The sequence below is a fragment of the Lycium ferocissimum genome, chromosome 5 (assembly GCF_029784015.1).
Source record: "Lycium ferocissimum isolate CSIRO_LF1 chromosome 5, AGI_CSIRO_Lferr_CH_V1, whole genome shotgun sequence".
NCBI lineage: Eukaryota > Viridiplantae > Streptophyta > Magnoliopsida > Solanales > Solanaceae > Lycium > Lycium ferocissimum.
In genome coordinates, this window is record NC_081346.1 from 69,096,896 (window position 1) to 69,107,095 (window position 10,200).

Sequence of the window (10,200 nt, forward strand, 5' to 3'; positions counted from 1 at the left end):
GGCTCAGCCTTTACAGCTATTAAAGACTGATTCCCCTATGCAGAGATTACATGATATTATTTCACATAATGCTGAAAATGCTAAAGGTCATTTGGAGGATAAAGAGAATTGTCACATTAATGAGGATGACCTGGAGGAGTCTGTTGAGCAGAAGCTTGAGCAGGTATGCAAACAAGTAGATATTTCTCCAACATCAAAGGTCAAAGGTGGAAGGAAAGGCAAGAAACAGATAGAAGGAAAGAAACCATTAGGTGCAGAGCCACAACAACCTACCAGGGTTGTGCCAAAGAGATACGCGGTATTAAGTCAAGTTTTAAATGATGATTAAAACATTCATTTGGAATATTAGATCGGTGCGGAGTACACAACAAGCTTTTCACAGACTTCAAATATTACATAGACATCACAGGTTTATGTTAGTTGCCTTAATGGAGCCTTTTCAACATGTTAGACGGATACAAAAATTCAAAAGGAGGTTAGGGATGCATCGGTGTGTCTGTGTAGTGGAAAGATTTGGTTTTTTGTAGAGGAGAATTTAGATATGGAAATTTTATCGATCTTGCCGCAATGAGATCACATGAAACTATTTCTTCAAGAGCACAATAGATCTCTTATAACAACTTTGGTCTATGCTAAATGTGATGAAGTAGAAAGAATGCCTCTTTGGGATAATATTTATCAGTTAGCTGGCTCCTATGACATGCCTTGTACATTGGGGGGAGATTTTAATGTAGTGATGAATGAAGAGGAGAAAATAATTGGAGTCCCTGTAGTCCCTCAGGACTATGAGGATTTTGCCTTTTGTATCAACTCATGTGATTTATTTGAAACAGGTTTTAAAGGCAGTCCTTTTACATGGTGGAATGGCAGGGCTGGGGATGATTGTATATTTGAAAGATTGGACAGAATCTTCTTTAACTCACAGTTTCAATAATGGTTTGGTCACATTGAAGTGGAGCATTTATCTAGGACTGGATCTGATCATGCCCCACTTCTTATTACTTTGGGTGAGGAAGTTCAGACATTCATAAAACCATTTAGGTTTTTAAAATTTTGGACTGAGCATAAAGATCTCTTGGACATAGTAAGGCTGAATTGGTCTGAGGAGAGTATTGGCAATATTTTTGGTTTTTTAAACGAAGATCAAGAAAGTAAAAGGGGCTCTATCTGCTTGGAGTGGAATGGCTTTTGGAGATATCTTCAAACAACTTATCATCAGGGAAGATATAGTGAGAATTAAGGAACAACTGTTTGAATATGATCCTTTTGCAGAAAATAGAATAGTCTTGCAGGTTGCTCAGGCTGAATTGAAGAAGTATTTACATTATGAGGAAGAGTTTTGGAGACAAAAGCAGGATACACTTGGTTCTCTGAAGGTGATAGAAACACCAGGTTTTTTCACAATTTAGTAAATGGAAGGAGAAAAAGGTTACAGGTGAATAGAATTCAAATATCTGATGGTGAGTGGATAGATGATAAGGAGCAGCTTGCAGCAGAAGTAGTTAATTTCTTCCAACAACAATTCTCTCAAGATGAAGGGGCTCTAGATTTTGGCATCTTTAAAGCATATTCGACAAATAGACTCTTCTGAAAGCAATGATTTGCTTTGTGCACTTCCATCCCAGGAAGAAGTAAAGAATGTTGTTTTTGAACTTAAAGGAGAGAGTGCTTGTGGTCCTAATGGATTATCAGGAACTTTCTTTTATTCATGTTGGGACATTGTAGGAATGGATGTATTCAGAATGGTTTAGGCTTTCTATGAAGGTCATACTCTCCCAAAATCAGTAACTCATACTAATTTGGTGTTGATCCCTAAGAAATCAGAAGTTCACACTTTTGGGGATCTCAGACCAATAAGCTTGAGTAACATCATAAACAAGTTCATCTCAAGAGTGGTTCATAGAAGACTGGATAAGATTCTACCAGGTTTGATCTCTAGCAACCAGTCTGGTTTTGTGAAGGGAAGAAGCATTATTGAGAATGTGTTGCTCACTCAAGAAATTGTCACAGATATTAGAAAGAGAGGTAAACCTGCAAATGTGGTGATTAAGTTAGATATGGCTAAGGCATATGATAAGTGTCCACGGCTATATTTAACTATGGTGTGAGAAGAATGGGATTTTAAAAATTTTTATGGACCGGATATGGAGGTGTTGGCAAATAAGCTGGTATTTAGTTTTGTTGAATGGCCAATATTATGGTTTTTCCACTTTACAAGGGGTGTGAAGTAAGGTGATCCATTGTCACCTGCTCTATTTATACTTTGTGAAGTGCTATCTAGAGCACTTTACTCTTTATTTAAGCATGATCACTATAAGTGCTTTGGTATGCCTAAATGGAGTGCAAACCTCAATCATCTTGCTTATGCTGATGATACCATCATCTTTGCATCAGCTGATAAATTATCATTGGAGCTGACTATGAATGTTTTGAGAGATTATGAAAAGTTTTCAAGTCAATTAATAAATAGAGAGAAAAGTTTCTTTTACATGCATCAGAAATCAGCAGTGCAATTATGCCAAGAAGTTGAGTAGGTAACTGGTTTTACAAGAGGCATGTTTGCCTTCAAATATCTTGGTTGTCCTATCTTCCACTTTAGAAAAAGGAAAGTTTATTATAATGATCTAATTAAGAGGGTGAAAGATAGGCTACAGAACTGGAAAGGAAGGTTGTTATCATTTGGAGGGAAGGCGAGTTCTTATCAACAGTTGTCTTACAAAGTATGCCAATGTACCTTCTATACTGCCGTAACGGCACCTACTAAGTACACACTAAATGAACTGCATAAAATCTTTGCAAGATTTTATTGGAGTAATAAGGAAGAAGGCAAGAGTAGACACTGGTCAGCTTGGCTGAAAGTGTGTGTTCCTAAACAGGAAGGAGGTTTGGGATTTAGGTCCCTTTTTAATGTATCAAAAGCTTTATTTACTAAGCTATGGTGGAGATTCAGAACTTCTGGTACCTTGTGGTCAACATTCATATGGAATAAGTACTGTAAGAAATATATTCCAATGATGGTTCAATGGAAAGGAGGCTCACAATTATGGAAGAAGATGCCAGAATCAAGAGATGTTATAGAAGGGGAGATCTGGTGGGAACCAAGAAATGGTTCTGCTAGCTTTTGGTTTGAGAACTGGACTAAACTTGGTCCTCTTGCCCAGCTTATGCCAGCTAATTTCCCTATGGATAACAGTATTCAGGAGGTTGCAGATGTGATGGAAAATGGCACTTGGAATTATCAGACATTGCAACAAACTGTGCCAGAAGATATTATTGATCATATAAGAAAGGAAATGCACATTGACACTCCCTCAGAAGATATGGATAAGGCCTGGTGGATGCTCACTAGTAGTGGTAAGTACACTGTTAGTAGTGCATGGGAAGTAATAAGACAAAGAGGTGCCTCAAACTGGCATTATAAGCAATTCTGGACAAAAGGTTTGCCTTTCAAGATTGCTTTCTTCTTGTGGGGAGTGTGGAAGCAGAAGTTACCTGTTGATGATGTACTTGCAAAGATGGGGATATCTATTGTGTCTATATGCAGGTGTTGTGCTCAGCCCCACCAAGAAACAATAAACTATATGTTTGTGACAGGTCAATATCTTTGCAGATATATGGAAGATGTTCTCAGTAGCAGCAGGTGTGCAAGGCCCTTTCATTCAAGTTAATCAAACTATCAAGAAATGATGGGACACAAAGTGTTCTTCAAAGCTGAAACCATTATATCAAGCAGCTCCTGCAATCACACTTTGGCAACTTTGGAAAAAAAGAAACACAGTTTTGCATGGTGGCAATATGTCTAGGCATAAGGTCATATATAAGATTAATCTTAATTTCATTCAATGGCCAAAACTAGATATCCATGGATGACAAATACGCAAACTCTTGGCCTCGGTGGTACAACATTTGGAACAATATAGGCCTCGCATACGGTACATCGGTTCAATGGATTAGCCTTCTGCGGGATGGTTCAAATGTAATAGTGATGGTGCCTCGGGAAATCCGGTCCTAATGCATTTGCATTTTGTGTGAGAAATCATGAATGAGAGTTCATTCATGCTACTGCTAGCAAGATTGCAGAAACAACTTTTCTGTGTGCAGAGCCAAAAGCAATGCATGATGGCATTATATTTTGTGTAACAAAGCAACATCTACCACTGATATTGGAGACAGGTTCACTTGGTTTAATGAAGATAGTAGAAGGGGACTGGGAAGTTCTATGGAGTATTAGTATGAAGGTGCAGAAGATTAGAGAATGGAGGAAGAAGGGACTGATACAAGTTAGACATGTGCTGAGAGAGGGCAACCAGCTTGCTGATTTCTTAACTAACTATGCTTTTGATTTTGCAGGTACTCTTAACTTTGAGCTATTTACTGATCTACCAACTGCAGCTAGGAGACTTGTAAACATGGATAAAATGCATTTGCCAAGCTTCAGATTTAAAACAGTAATTCCTAGGGAGCCAGATTAAAGCATGCAATTCATAAGTTCAAATGCAGCAACACTGAAAGCTGCAGATCATTGTTGACGGGATTATCAAGGTGGAGGTTTTTCAAGATCAAGTTTATCTGCTCTTGACTACGCTACTAAGCAAATTCTATCCAATGTGTGGTATTAACTTCATGTTGTTTTGTTGGAAGAATCTCCTTAGTAATAGAGGATAAGTCGGATAAACTTGTCATATTCAAGTTTAGGAGACTCGGATTATCTGACTTTGGCTAGCATAAAGGCCTAATTTTGCACGGTTGCAAGTTGGAAGGATACTTACATTTGGCATTTGATTACATAACACCTGGTGAGAGCTTGAGGTGACTAAAATGGAATCAAGCCTAGGCTTGGAATGGTCATTCATACATTAGGCTAGATATAGCTACTTAGGCTGTTTAACCTTTGATTTCTAGGCACTTTTGGCCTTGTAATCTTTTTTGCTTTTTGCCTTTTTTTTTTTTTTTTGCTTTCTTTACACTTTCTGTACAGAACTTTATTTTTATAAAATTCACAACTATGCCTAGTGCTAGTTGTTTTATTTAAAAAAAAATAAAAAAAATGACGAAATAACCCTCCATGATCCAAGAAACTTCCCACCCTAAGAAATCAAAACTCATGTTCAAAGAAACCAACTTTTCTCTAAATCTAGCAAGATAAGCATGGAAATTTTGAAATAGAAAGCCACAATCAAGTTATAGGGCAGTGAAAGAGAGCACACACCTTGAAATAACGAGAGATTTGCAAGAAAAAGCGAACCTTGGGTGCAGAGAGATTTTTCTCTTTTCCTTAGATTTTGTGTAGTGTTTTAAGAAATGAGAGGGGGTAGAGTGGTTAAAATGGGAGTAGGGAGGGAGATAAGAGGACTAGGTAGCGAATAAAGTCCATTAGGACTCCCAACTTCCTCTTCTTTTCCTTCCAAGCTCTTCTTTTCTATTTTCTCTTGAATCAGCTTATAGCCAAGTCATATGTTAGTTGTTTGTTATGTTTTTTTTTTGTCCAATGATTTGCTATAAATTGTTTCTCTAATTTTTTTTTTTTGGGCAGTGTAATCCAAAACATAATTCATTGGAGGAAGTATGTATTCTGTTATGATAAATTATAAAATCAAACACTGTCATGTTATATCGTACAAGATCATCGAATTTCTCGATAATTACTTTTTCTTTTCACACAATCCTAAAGTGGATAATCTCTTGTAGTTTCCAGTACTCTTAATTTTTCTTGCAGTGTAGGCCAAATATAATTCATTGGAAAAGGTATGAATTTTTCAATGATATTGCCTCAAGCATTGTCATGTTGTATTTTACATGATCATCGGACTCCTTGATATTACTTTTTTCTTTTCACATAATCTTTTTAAAAAGAGTAAAACTTCCCAAAACATATGGATTACTTCTTTCCTATTATGGTTTCCAAATACTCTTGGTTATTAAATTCTAGCATATTTGATTTCTCGTGAACTTTCTAGTGATTGGTCGATCGCTTTTAATTTTGTTGCTCCATATATGAGCTTGCATCATAGGTTGATCTAATTACATCTATTTCTACTATATTCTAAGTAGAGGATGAGACAATAACTTGACATTGTTATAAACTTATAATGTAGAATTCACGAGGATTGATGTTGTTTGAGAATTTCTTTGACAATTTTTCCTACTTATATTTTAGGAAATCAAGGTTGCAGTCAGAAAGTACAAGATTATTCACATTTAAGTAATAATGTCATTGAAATGTTAAAAAAGAACAATAAGGAACTGTCAACCTGAATATTTGATAGATTATTATAAGGACCACATAAAAAAAAGGTTATACTAATTCAGTTGATTGTGTATAACTAAAAATTATAATAGTAGTTGGCGATCAAGTCTTTCAAATATGCTCACCATTCATTTTTCAGCTTTTACTTTCCTTTCAAATTTTCAATTACTCATCGATTACGTGTTTTAACATCATCTACGCCATTTTAAAAAGTTTTGTACTAATTATGATGAGACATGTATTCTAATAAATGCCATGTACGTAATATCTCATGGAGATTTTTTTTTTCCAATGTATATATCTCATTGACTAAAAAATATAATATCACCAAGTAATTCAAATATCAATAACGTAAAAAAATTCGCATTTCCTCTGACTTGGAACTTGAAGCTGAATTTTATTAATTCACTAGACGGCCTATGCCTGTGCTGCTCACGGGCCCAACACTTTAGATTATAGTGCACCTATGTGTATGTAGTTGTGTTTGGATAGTGATTTTTTATATATATATATATATATTATGTTCAAAGCACGATTAATATAACATTGTAGTTTGTGCTCCGTATCTAAAACTTTATTATATTAATGTTTGCTATGAATACAAAATCGGCAAATTTATTAATATTTTTTAAAAGAAAAGACTTGTTTAAAAGGAAACTATTTTCCTCTCTTTGAGATAAAACAATAGCAATATTTAAGCATCAGTTGATACTTTCAATTTTAATTCGATTAATTTAAAGGTGTAAAATATTTATTATTTTTTATCAAATTTTAATTTGGATAATTCTAATTCTAATTATTAAATTAATTTTACATGTTTAAAACGAAACAAAGTAGAAATTGATTTTCTATTTAAACGAAGAAATACTATTTTTAATTTTTGATAAATATTCTCGGTTTAGCTCATTACTTGTCATGTTGTCTTTTGCATGATTTTTTAAGAAAACGTCGATTAGAATTATAATTTGACTAATTTACCTTATTCATTATTTGATCTCCATTTGATATATATTTTTTTACGACATTAATCTCTTTTCACATTTACTAGAGTAAGAATAAAAATAAAAAAGTAATTAAATTCTATCTTATTTTAAAATATAAATATTTTAAGTATATTTATTTTAATAAACATAACAAATAAATGACATGCGGAATAGCCAAAAAAAAAAAATTGTATGGTTTGACTACTTAGCAACACCTTTTGAAGAAAAGCAATTTCATTTGCTCACACGAATGGATTGATATGCGTGGCAATGAATCCATCATTATTGACTTAATGAGATACTTTGGAAATTACATGAATATTGTTTGATTTTTTAATATGGGGTGCACTTTTTTTTTTGGACATTATTAATTTGCACTATTTTTATGCATATATATATATATATATATATATATATATATATATATATATATATATATATGCATAACGCAATTGATATAGCAATGAAAACATTTTTTAATGGAGAGAGGATTCTCTGCGATCACGTCTTTGCATCGAACGATTCAATCAGAGAGATGTGTTATACTGAAATATCAAAAGATGGAGCTATGATTCTGTTTAGTTTCCCGGAAATTGTAGCGAAAAACAGCAAAAAGTCACCTGAAAAAATGTTCCGTTTGCTCGACATGTACACTTCCATCGCAGAACACTGGCAGGAGATTGAAGCTATATTTTCTTTCGATTCGGAATCTGCTGTACGATCTCAAGCATTAACATCACTCATCAAGCTTGGCGAGTCTATAAGGACGGTATTAACTGAGTTCAAAACAACTCTACAAAAGGAATCCTCAAAGACGACCGTTGCAGGAGGTGGAATCCATCATCTCACAGTCGAAGCAATGAATTACATCACTCTACTTGCTGATTACAGCAACGTACTCTCCGATATCCTCGTCAGTCTCCACCTCCGGCGAAAGGTTCGTTGCCAGAATCATACTTTAATATCGCCGATTCTGATGAGTCTCCGGCACCGGTGATCTCACTCCAATTCGCTTGGTTGATTCTCACTCTTCTCTGCAAACTCCACGGTAAAGCGAAGCACTACAAGGACGTTTCTCTCGCGTATCTCTTCTTAGCCAACAATCTCCACTACGTCGTCGTAAAAGTCCGTTCGTCGAATCTCAAATACTTGCTAGGTGAAAATTGGATATCAAAACAAGAGGGAAAAATCAAAAAGTTCGCGTTGAATTATGAACGGCTAGGATGGAGCCACGTCATTGAATCTCTCCCGCGTGAACCAAATGCTACAATGGCTCCACAACAAGTGGAGGAGATTTTCAAATTTTAATTTGTGCGAGCAAGCTCACCGGAAGCAATCTGTGTGCGTAGTACCTAATAGTAAGCTCCGCGACGATTTGAAAGTGTCAATCGCGAGGAAAATACTTCCCGTGTACAGAGAGTTTTACAATAGACATGTATACGGGTAAAACCAAGGACATGGTCATGCTCGGTCTCCCGTTATTACCCTTATGCTCGAGTTACGCCCGAGCATCACATCGGGATCGAGAGCTCGAGAACGGAGTTGTGCGAGATAATAATGGAAGAATGAGTGTCGGAAATATCGCCCTCTAGGATATTCGGCGCCAATCCCAGCTGACGTATTTGTCAAGCAGATTATTTGCTTTATTTAGAGTTGTCTTTTAGGTCTATAATTCCTCCATTTATATAAAGGGGATAACCCCATTAGAAAAGGGTTGGCAATTTTGAAAGAGAGAGAGGATTGAGAGATTCAAAGAATATAGCTACTGTTCCTTTTGTTCATAAGTTTTGTTTTGTTTACATTCCTTGAAAATTTCGAGATAAAAAGGCATGACCCTCGGTTTCTAACCGAGGCCCTTCCGAACCCGATGATTTAGGTTTGATTTTTTACCCATTTAGCGTTTCTTGTTCATATCCTTCATTGAATTTGTTAAATATTTTTCTGGACCTTATTTAGGGTTAAACAAGACACAGAGATGTAATATTAAAAGAGAGACATTCTAGTCATGTGATCAGATTTTCTCCCGAGGATTTAGGACATTATTTGTCCGATTTATTTTTTGGACCGGTTGAATTGGGAAGTTCATCACGTACAACACCATCACGATTGCGGTGAAGAAAAACAGTTATAAATATGTAAAGTACATGAAATATGATCGTATTGAAAGGTGTATAAATTGCACAAATTTTGTGGTTGTATCTAAAATGGTTGATGAGAATATTTTGATAAATTGATTATTTTGTAACTCCATGCATACACCAGCAAGTTTTTGGAATTCAAAAGTTTAGTTATTGCGTACTATTTTAGATGGAGAGGTACTAGTGAGTTTTGGGGTGGTGTTATGATTGTTCAAATACTAATATCAAATACTAATAAACAGTAAAATAGTTAAAATCTCTCTTAATTAATGATTATTAAGAAGCGTGTAAAAAAGAACCACGACAGATAATTTGAAACAGAAAGTAATGTGTTTTGACCATACTGCAGTATGAAAAATGTAATAACGTAAATATATTCTATGCTTTAAGAAACAAAACCATGTTTGCAAGAATGTGAAGATTCATTAGTTACATTAAGCTTCCTTATTGGTATATGGCTATGCCGGTTATATTGCTATCACTGCTAAAAAAGATGAATTTTCGACGGAAAGTTAGTTGGAAATATGTTGACAAGCTAGTTTCCGAATTCACACTTCTGAGTAGTCATCGTTGCAGATCTGAATGTCTATCCTTAGTTTTCTATTGGTTTAGATAGTGAAAGTAAATAATTTAATTTAATTTTTTTAATAATATTTAGTCATGTAAGTAATACTTATTAACAGTACTTATTTTAGAATTTAGAATATTTGAAGCACAAGTTATATGTTTTGTATGAAAATTTTATAGGAAAAAAACCAAAAAATTCGAGAAAACCGAAAAACTCGAGAAAACCAAAATTTTTGAGAAAACCTGAGGTTGAAAAACCCGACTT

At 34.9% G+C, this 10,200-nt stretch overlaps 1 pseudogene; it reads left to right on the top strand.

Moving 5' to 3' along the window:
• Window positions 1–7,681: 7,681 nt before the first annotated feature.
• On the top strand, window positions 7,682–9,512 carry LOC132058505 (exocyst complex component EXO70H1-like; annotated as a pseudogene).
• Window positions 9,513–10,200: the final 688 nt, after the last annotated feature.